The sequence below is a fragment of the Protomyctophum parallelum genome (assembly GCF_964188405.1).
Source record: "Protomyctophum parallelum genome assembly, chromosome: 5".
In the NCBI taxonomy this organism is placed as follows: domain Eukaryota; kingdom Metazoa; phylum Chordata; class Actinopteri; order Myctophiformes; family Myctophidae; genus Protomyctophum; species Protomyctophum parallelum.
Window position 1 is genome coordinate 22,207,252 of NC_139702.1, and position 10,250 is coordinate 22,217,501.

General features: G+C 41.1%; 1 protein-coding gene and 1 long non-coding RNA gene across 2 annotated transcripts in view; both read right to left on the reverse strand.

Moving 5' to 3' along the window:
* The window catches only part of gaa2 (alpha glucosidase 2), a 411,077-nt gene that overhangs the window by 317,236 nt on the left and 83,591 nt on the right, over positions 1 to 10,250 (reverse strand). The gene's annotated exons all lie outside the window — the stretch shown is intronic.
* Positions 8,867 to 10,187, reverse strand: LOC310858481. The gene is made up of 2 exons (XR_014569206.1): positions 9,709 to 10,187; positions 8,867 to 9,674 (listed from the first exon to the last, which is right to left on the reverse strand). It is a non-coding gene; the product is annotated as an uncharacterized lncRNA (long non-coding RNA).

Consider the following 10,250-nt stretch of genomic DNA (forward strand, 5'->3'; position numbering starts at 1 on the left):
GGAGGGAACGAGAGTCGGAGCGTAGAGGAGAAAGAGAGAGGGGGATAATAGAGGGTAATTTCATCAGCGTGGCTCTTGATGAAGCTTTTACACGCTGGTTTGAGGGGCCAAACTAAAAGGCTGGAGGTTTGGCGATATTGAATATGAGTGGTATGTCATGATTAGATTAGGAATATGATAGCTGGAGATGAGATTACCAGGATGTAATGCGGATATCTGAAAGGGTGTCATGTGTGCACTTCGTGTGCGTATGGCTGCGTATAGTGTTTGGGTGTGTGTGTGTGTGTGTGTGTGTGTGTGTGTGTGTGTGTGTGTGCGTGACGTGCGCACGCATGTGCATGCGTACTCATTGAAGAATAATCGAGAGCACATTCTTTATCTCTGCCCACACGACTGTGTGAGCCTCAAGATTGTCTCGCTGTAGAAGGAGAGGCAACAGGGGAGTCTGATTAACTTTGATTCACTCAGTCCACCATTATCCATCTATCCATCACTCCTCAGGTTGCGTGTGTGTGTGTGTGTGTGTGTGTGTGTGTGTGTGTGTGTGTGTGTGTGTGTGTGTGTGTGTGTGTGTGCGTGCACGTGCATGTGATACTATACTTGTGAGGGCCAAATATCCCCACAAAGCTGAATTTGAAAAACTAAGATATTGTGAGGACAATTTTCTTCTTCCACACAAGAGAAATGGATGTTTAATAGGCTTACAATTACAAAAAGATTCAGGTTAGGGTTACGATTAGATTAGATTAGATCAGATTAAAGATTCAGGTTAGGGTTACGATGAGGCATTTAGAGGATGTAGATTCAGGTTAGGGTTACGTTTATGTTACGATTAGGAAGATTCAGGTTAGGGTTACGATCAGGCATTTAGAGGATGTAGATGTCATCATAATATGGAAAACTAGAAAAAGTGCCCTTCTGGGCACAGGTCTCCACCAGGTTATCCACAGATCCGTGCAGTTAGAGGTAAAAACACTTTTGGGCCAGTTATAGCGCCACCTTGAGGCTGAGTTGAAATTGTTCATGTGGCATTTTGTCCTGGGCCTAGTGGGAATGTGGGTGCACAATTTCACGGAAATCACGCGATGTGTTCATGATTTGCAGCATTTTGTTTGAAACTGAGCACTCCTGTGAACTTTGGAAGCCAATCTTAACCAATCAGGATGGAGTCTGAGAAATCTGAAAGACCGGTTTGGTTGAATGGCTCTAGAGAGACAGTCTCTCTCAGAGACTGTGTACCAATTTGCGTGATGTTTGGACAAAATCTGTAGGTGTACTGTGCAAAAACTTGTTTTGCACAAAGCGGCCTCCTGGTGGCGCTATAACAGGCCGTTCTGGAAAGTTTGGGGCAGAGGTTCATGGTTGGCATCCAGGGAGTGTGTGTGCAAAATTTGCCATCGACCGGGTTAACGGTGGCCGAGATTAGCTGTTCACGGACACACGGACGGACGGACGGACGGACACACAAACGGACGGACGGAGTGCAAAACATACTCTCCCCACATGCCTTCGGCCTGGTGGAGACAATAACAGATTTACATGAGCTTCTGTGCACTATACTGCTCGCAACTATTGCATAACGCAGGTATTAGGGTTATGATTAAAGTGGTAAATGTGTATGTGTGCGCTGCGTGATACACATTACACAAGCACAAATCGTCTTGCTTTAAGAAATGATGGAGTCGATTAAGAAAATCTATGAAAAGAAAGGGGCAAACCCAAAAGGAGGCAAATATTTGTTGCATTAAAATAGCCAGCCTTCTGCATCCAGCGATGAATCATTTTCTTGGGTTCTGCTGTCTTAAATGTATACGGTGCCAGAGTGTAACTCCTTCAACAACAATCCATTCGTCTGTCTTCTGGAAAACTGTCCCAAAGATGAGGTCACAAGGTAGAAATTAAGACCACTCAAATGTTTACCATAACATCTGCAGCGCGTGTGTGTGTGTGTGTGTGTGTGTGTGTGTGTGTGTGTGCGTGTGTGTGTGTTTAATCGCGCATGTGAGTGTCCATTTGTGTGTGAATGTCTATATTGGTGTATATGTGTATGTCTGGCCATGTATATATGTGCGTGCGTGCGTGCGTGCGTGCGTGCGTGCGTGCGTGTGTGTGTGCGTATGAATCAATTCCAGTAGTGAGTATTACTGGAGTGTTTATCCAGGAACAAATGATTCTTCAGACAGTCTACATGCAGAGACTGATGGTGCTGCTGATAGACATACTGGGCTGTGGGCTCTATAGCCTGGATCCTTCACAGAGCCACAGTGTCCCCAACACACACACACACACACACACACACACACACACACACACGAAGACGTATACATATGACATACATCATCAGAAATGGACACATCCATCAGAGATGACTGAGCCAGGATTTACAGGACAAATACATTTAAAATGTATATAAATATAGGAAAGAAACACATGCATGCGCACGCATCACGCGCAGTCGCGCACACGCACACACACACACACACACACGCACACACAAATAATGTGTTGCGTTTGGCAGTCTGACAGAAGGAGAGATTCACGATGTTTAATATGCACAGCAATAGAAGAGTGGAAAACCAGATACACACACACACACACACACACACACACACACACAATCTCATTTTGAGACGGAAACTCGCACATCCCAACAGCACAGAGGCAGAAGAGGTAGCAACGCAGCACACAGCTGTTTTAATCTCATGCTAAATGTTGTCACAGCACACGCGCGCACACACACACACACACACAGTGAGGATGTTTTTTTGTGCGTATGGTGACAGACAGCAGGTAATAGCAAACAGATCTGTCCCAGTAGAAAACACACAGCCATCACATCATTAACACCAACCAGTGTGTTCAGTCCCATTGGGGCTGAACACACCAGAGACACACACACACACACACACACACACAAAATAGGTCCTAAGACCTACAGTATAACTCACTTAGGAGTATGTGTGTGTGTGTGTGTGTGTGTGTGTGTGTGTGTGTGTGTGTGTGTGTGTGTGTGTGTGTGTGTGTGTGTGTGTGTGTGCGCGCATAGAGGAAATTCCCACTTCCATCTACTAATTAGTAAGGAACAGTTTAGTATACTTAAAGCAGTCACACACACACACACACACACACACACACACACACACACACACACACACACACACACACACACACACACACACACACACACACACACACACAAAGAATGAAATTCCTATATTGGCTATAGGATATTTTAGTACAAAGAACGTGCCCGTGAGTTAACTGTGAGCAGGTTAAGGAGAGAGACAGAGACTGGTTGGAGAAAAGAAGAACCCCTCCAAAAAAGAGAAGGATAATACGTCCCAAATATAGACAGAAAACAATATTAGAGAGCCATACGCAAATCTCTCATTTATATGTTAATTCACAACATTAAGGGGAAGGGAAAGAAGGAGAGAGAGAGATTGAGAGAGAAAAACAAATACATATCCATCTATTGATTCATGTTTATTCAAGATCAGATAAACCTTTATTGGTCCCCAGCGGTAAATTCAGGTTTCACAGCAGTAAGAATGAAGCAGGAGAGTAAAAGAGTCCCATATCTGCACTGGATCTCTGAATGACATCTGAATGAGAGAACATACTGTACGTATCAATACTTGAATGAACGGTGGATATATGAATGACTGGTGTACAGTATATGTCCATATACTTTATATAAATCATGTATAGTCCTATAAAAACAACTGATCGCAAAATGCACGTTGACACATATATATATATATATATATATATATATATATTCTTTTTACTACTTTTGTGTGACACTGTAGTATGACGGCAGAAGGCATTAATTTGAGAAAAACATAAAAAGTAAAAATATGGAGCTGTTGCCCGACAGCAACAATATTATACACATATACATATACAGTACAGATATACAAAGTTCACACACATACACACACACACACACACACACACACACGTGTGCGACTGTGCGTGCGTTCATGCGTTAGCTATTTGACTATAGCTCTCTGGGTGCCCTATAAGAGCACAGGATCAGGACAGAAGGAGTAGATGTGTAGAACAGAGACAGATGTTATCTATATGTAATTCAATTTGGATTAAAGCAGCAAATCACCTGCTCTCATCCCTCCTCCTCCTCGCTCCACTACGGTACGGTGCTGTTCTTTAAGACAGTTAGAGCCACTGGAGGACTTCTCTAATGTTGTGCTTTAACCACTTAAACCCCAGCATCTGTTATCTGGATCATGTGCAGAAAGCTTACCAGAAAATAGCAGATCGGCGAGCTTGTCCATCGTTTATTTTCGGTGAAAGCTTTCTTCCCAATAACAGAAAAGACACCACTATACTACCTTGCATGCTGCATTACCCCTTATCCATATTCAATTTTTTTACATTTTTTTTTTAATAGTTCAAATAGCTGATCTACAAGCTAGTTGCTAGTTGAACTACTTTAAAATGTTTTTTCAAAAAATAGTAAAACATGGCTAAAGGGATAAGGGGTATAAGGTGGTGCGTAAGCTAGGGCCCTATAGCTAGCTCTCACTGAGACTTCACTCAACACGATAACATTAAATATGGGTATATAAACACACGTACATGCACACACAGATAACACAAAACCCCTCTCTGACTGTAGGGTCTGTCAGAGGCACACCTCATAATCATATAAAATAACTGCTACTTGCCACAATATGATTATGGTAACATTTGTTTTGATACGTTACCACGTATTATTCAATCTTGTCTTCAGAAATAAATCCTAAGGAATAATATAAAGGGTCAAGGATTTTCAAGAATACCATTTAATTCATAGACTGGCGATATGGATCATCATAATATTGATGTTAAGGGATGCCAATTGCTAACGTAATATTTATAAATTGTTTAATGTTTAATTAAGTTCCCAGCACCATTTTTCTCTCATTCAGATGCCTCACGGTAACAGATCCATGTATGTACAGCTCTCTCTCTCCTATACTTCACCTCCCGCTCTGTCACAGACACTTAGTGAAACACAAAGAGTGAGACCTGAACTACAATCCTGTCTCTCTTCAGGGTGAAATGATTTTCCCGCCTGTCGCAAAGGTGTGTGTGTGTGTGTGTGTGTGTGTGTGTGTGTGTGTGTGTGTGTGTGTGTGTGTGTGCGCGCGCCTGTGTGACCACATGCAAGGGATTTCCACGGGCGACATACAGTACAGGGGGAATCCCGGACCTATGATCGCTTTTCCAGTAGTCCACTCACAAAGACACACTTATACTTTGTTAGACAGACACAGACAGAGAGACAGACATATACCATAGACTAGGCAGATAGAACAAGTCCCTTTGCACAAGGAGATATCAGCATTGCATTCTGAACAATTACTGTATTCTACTTTGGATGTGACAAACAAAACATTTGACAGTTCTCTCTCCCACGCACACGCATTACTGGACATGTGTTAAGTTGTCAGCATTCATAAATCTGTCATCACTTCTACACCTCATTCTCAAGGTCTGTTTTAACAAGGTAAATCTCTGCTTTGTGGTGCTTGGGTGCGTGTGTGTGTGTGTGTGTGTGTGTGTGTGTGCACGCGCATGTCTCTCCTAAAGTCTCTTATCCAAACAGACTAGAATACGTACAGCTGTTTTAACCCGTAAACCGGCCTGAAAAAGTACATGACGGTACTTAAAACCTTTTTATAAGGTCCTCTTTAGGAGCGCTCGCTGATTTCATAAGAACCTCACAAAATCCGTCAGCATACACAGACGGACGGGGAGATCACTTCTCCCTCATAATCACACCAAAGTTACATTTATAGAGGATAATTTCATATACTTACAGCTCCTGCTGAACTACAGGAACCTACCAATAAACTTTAGACTGACGTAGGGGAGGGAAGACTGTGTTCTTAATGGAAAACCAGACAGTGTATACTTAACATTGAGAGTGGAAGAACCGATAAAGGTTATGTTTTACATACAATTTGCCTCTCACTCTCACACCAATTATTAAAATGTTTGTATGAAGTGGTGATGTTTGATGTAGGCATGGGGCTTTCTGGGGACTCAAAGAAGCTTTGATTTGACTCATTTCACTATAATATCCCCAAAAAGATTCAAAGGAGATACTTTGTTCATTGAAGTAGCACTGAAACATGTGCAGAACATTTATCTTTCCCGGTAGCCTATACTGGTGTTATTTTTGTGCCAATGCAAATACAGAGGCAAAAATAATCCGCATAATGTTCGGAGCTAAAGTGAGACACTGGCATTTTGTTTTAGCATCACAGGACTGAATTATGTGCGCAACAGAGATAGAGAAATTGTGAGAGAAAGAAAAAGATAGCAGGACAAAGAGTAGACAGAAAGAGGAAGGAAGGAGACGGTGTAATTGTGGACGCAGCATCTCTCATGACCATGGAAGAGGGAAGAAAAGAGGACGAAAGTGTGTCCAGCAACAATAACAGCAAGTTGGGACTAGAAAACATGGGAGATCAGAATGTTTAACATGGATAGAGCTCCGCTTCTGTAAAACAAAACATAAAGAGACCATGCATGGTTCAATCACATTACTCAGACCAGGACAGCTAGCTGCACTAAAACCCCCTAAACTGGTTAAAGGCCCCTATGAATGTGTGTACTGTGTTATGTAAATGAACCACCTCAAGGGTATAATTGCAGTCGGTTGAGCACGGAGGTTGCACTCTCTCCATCATTATAAATGTACCTTACAGAGTCACCTTTAAAAAACACATTTTCACCCCACCCCAAAAAAGATAAACACTTGCGTTCCAGTTAGGATGAGATGTGATTGATTCAGACACACATCGGCAGAGCAGTGATGGAACAGTTTATTACCGTGTGAGGAGGGAATCAACAAATGCTTTCACACGTAACAACAGGAACCGATGTTGCCTTTGGAGTGGATGAAGTTACAGAGGCTTGTATTTTCACACCAACAGATAAAAACGACCAGAAGCTAAAAGTCAATTTCCCCCCCCCCCCCCACCCCCCCTCGATTTTTATTTCTCGCTTTCTCTCGCTGTCCTCCTTCCATTAAATGGATATTTTATCACAGTGAGGAGAATTCCTGTAATGTCTTTGCACTGTGACCGTCACTCAAACGGCCCGTTTCCGTGCCTTTGTGGCATAATAGAAACTTCCCCCTATAGTAGAGGATGTGGGTGCTTTCGCAGACTTTTTCCCTTTTTCCAAACACAGTTTCTCTGTATATGCTCAAGTGTAACGACGTGAAGAGAAAGTGAAGAGAAAGTGTTCACTTTTATTGAAGAAGCCTGTTCCCAAACAGTGGGTTGAGACCCATTTTTATGGGTCTCGAGTAAATCTCAAAACATGAAGATAAATAAATAAATCCCAAAATCTCTGTAAACCTTCCCATGCTCTTCTTTTCATGATATATATATATTTTCCCATGAATTCAATCATTTTTCAAAATAATTTCATGAATGAAAAATCTAAGGAATTGCATACATTTGAAGAAGTAGGCTACATAGTGAAAATAGCCAATTTGCTATTTTACCAAGTTTGGGTACGGGGCAAATGTCTAATTTATCTTTTCAGTCATGAGCTAAAAGGTTTGTGAACCATCGCCTATGCCAGCACTCCTTCAAAAAAGCACCTACGGACGGCTGCAATTCCAAACTGACACCCGTAAAAAAGTTTAAGTCATTCGGCCCCCACCCCCCTATTTTTCCCATACTGTACATGTGTAGATTTGTATGTCTGTAAATCTTCTGATGAATTGAAAATGTAGGACCCTGATGTAAACAAGTCTGGTTTTATTCTCGTAGCAGATTTTGTATTGACCTGCACTTTTGTTGAAAAGTATAGGCTACTCATTCTACAAAGTCAATCAAGCAATCAACACATGGGGGGCAGGGGGGCTTTGAAGAGCAATGTGTGGGTTGAATTCACTTCATAACCGAAAATGCATACTCCAAAACATTTGGACAATACTTTTTTACTTTATTTATTTTTATTCCAAATAATGTCTTTGTTTTGAATGCCATTGTGGCTGCTCCATGGTATATTGTTACTGCTGCTATGGAAAATATAAACACACAAGGTGAAGGTGAAAGATGCATGCTACCCCCTGGTGTTCATAGTGTGGAAATGCCTCATGGCTGTATCATCAGTGTTCATTCTGACAGTAAATTCGGATTTAGTCTTATTCTTTTGAATAACACACCATTTAGTTTCAGTCGTGTTTAGCCATCTGAAATCTCATCTCTTAGTCTAGTCGACTAAATATCAAAATCTTAGTCTTCTTGGTCTGAACACTGCAATGCATCCAACACGGCCTCCTTGACAGACCTCATTCAGTCTGGTTTCAGGGGATGAATTAAACATCAGCATAAATACCATGTGCATCAAATGAATATGTTCCAGAGTCTAGACATTTAGTCCACTAAAATGTATTTTGGCGGGCCTTGATAGCGCTGATTTTACACTTGGTTGCACGCTGAAAATAGCTCTTTTCAGAGCGCATCCAAGCATAAAAATGACTTGTCTTTTAGTTCTACTGCATCTATTCTCCAGTCCCTCCCTAACATTTTAGTCTAGTTTTTATTTGTTGACGAAATAGTTTTTATTTAGTTTATATTTAGTTTGTCAGTGAAAAAAGGTAGTCGACGGAACATTTTTCTGCATAGTTTTAGTCGTCAAAATCAGCACGGGAGTGCAGATGTTTTTTCCTTATATGTCCAGGATATGAACTTCAACAACACATAGTCATATAATAATGTCAAATATTTCCATGTCTACTAAACAGCTGGCAAGGTGTTATACTTTAAGGGTGCACCTATTATTATGGTAAGCATTCAGTCATAAATCATGTCAATGTCGTAAAGAAAGTCACTTTTCTTAGCATAATAATATTTAATAAAATTATTTCCCAGAAAAGCAAACAAAAGTCACAGTTCCAAAATTCAAGATTTAAATGATAACATAAATGCAAGGTTAGGTTTGGTCACACCACGTGGTCAGTTCAGTGTTTCTGAAATAGCAGATACAAGCCTCTGACATACACATAACATTATGTACAACCCTACCACTATCATAAAAAACAACAACTACAACATCTCCCATCCATTAGTGAACTCTCTCTTTCTTAAAAAGTGCTTTTACAGTTCAATGCATGGAAGCAGATATTTCAGTTTGGCCCTGCACTGCTTAAGACTTGAGCCTGATTTAATACTTTGCCATGTGACGGCATTGTGTGCTTGATCTGCAAGCTCACATCACGCTGCATCACAGCGCATCGTGAGCTTGTAGATTTGCAATTTTACTGTCGGGTGGAAACCAAAACTTACTTCACAGCAGTGGTTCTCAACGTGTGGTCCACTGGGTCCCCATGTGATGGGGGGGGGGGGTCCCCCCAGATGACAGTGAAGTGACAATTTAAGGATTTTTAAGACCTTTTTAATATTTTGCTGTGGACCCCCTGGGGGTCCTTGTGAGGGGGGGGGGGGGGGCTCTAGGGGGGCTTTTTATTAATACTTTCTCTGGTTAAATAATAGACACACTTAACTACTTTCATTTTCACTATACATTTTTTTCAAACATTCTACAAACTCACAATGCACTGTGAGCTTGTAGATTGGCTGTTTTTGCTACGGATATAAATTTAGGGAAGGAAATAAAACACAAAAAGTTGAATGAGGTTTCTGCCTGACAGTAACAATGTTGTACACAGCTCACTCACCCTGGGACATTATGCAATTGACCAAACTCATTCTTAAAAAGACACACACACACACACACACACACACACACACACACACACACACACACACACACACACACACACACACACACACACACACACACACACTTTTGCTAACAGTAAAATTTAAATCATCACTGCATCTAATCTAACGTAGGACTAGCAGGAATGCAGATAAAAGTTCATTATGAATATACAGTACACAGCCCTGCGTTCAATTAAATAGAATATTGATTATGGATAGTAATAAAAGTAATCATTGCGTGTGCGTGCAAGTTGGGGGTCCAAGAATCTTGTAAACTTAAAAACATCAGAGCAGGTCCGTAGACAATAGCCTCACGCTGTGAGGGTCATTTTAATCGTTCATCACAACTAATAAAAGGCAGGCCTATTGGTGTAAAAAAATCAGTAGTTTGTGTAATAATGTATGTAATATTTACTCTAGTCTAGATTCACCGTCTCTTACAACTTGTAAATTAATTTGTGTGTGCATAAACACACACAAATTAACAACACA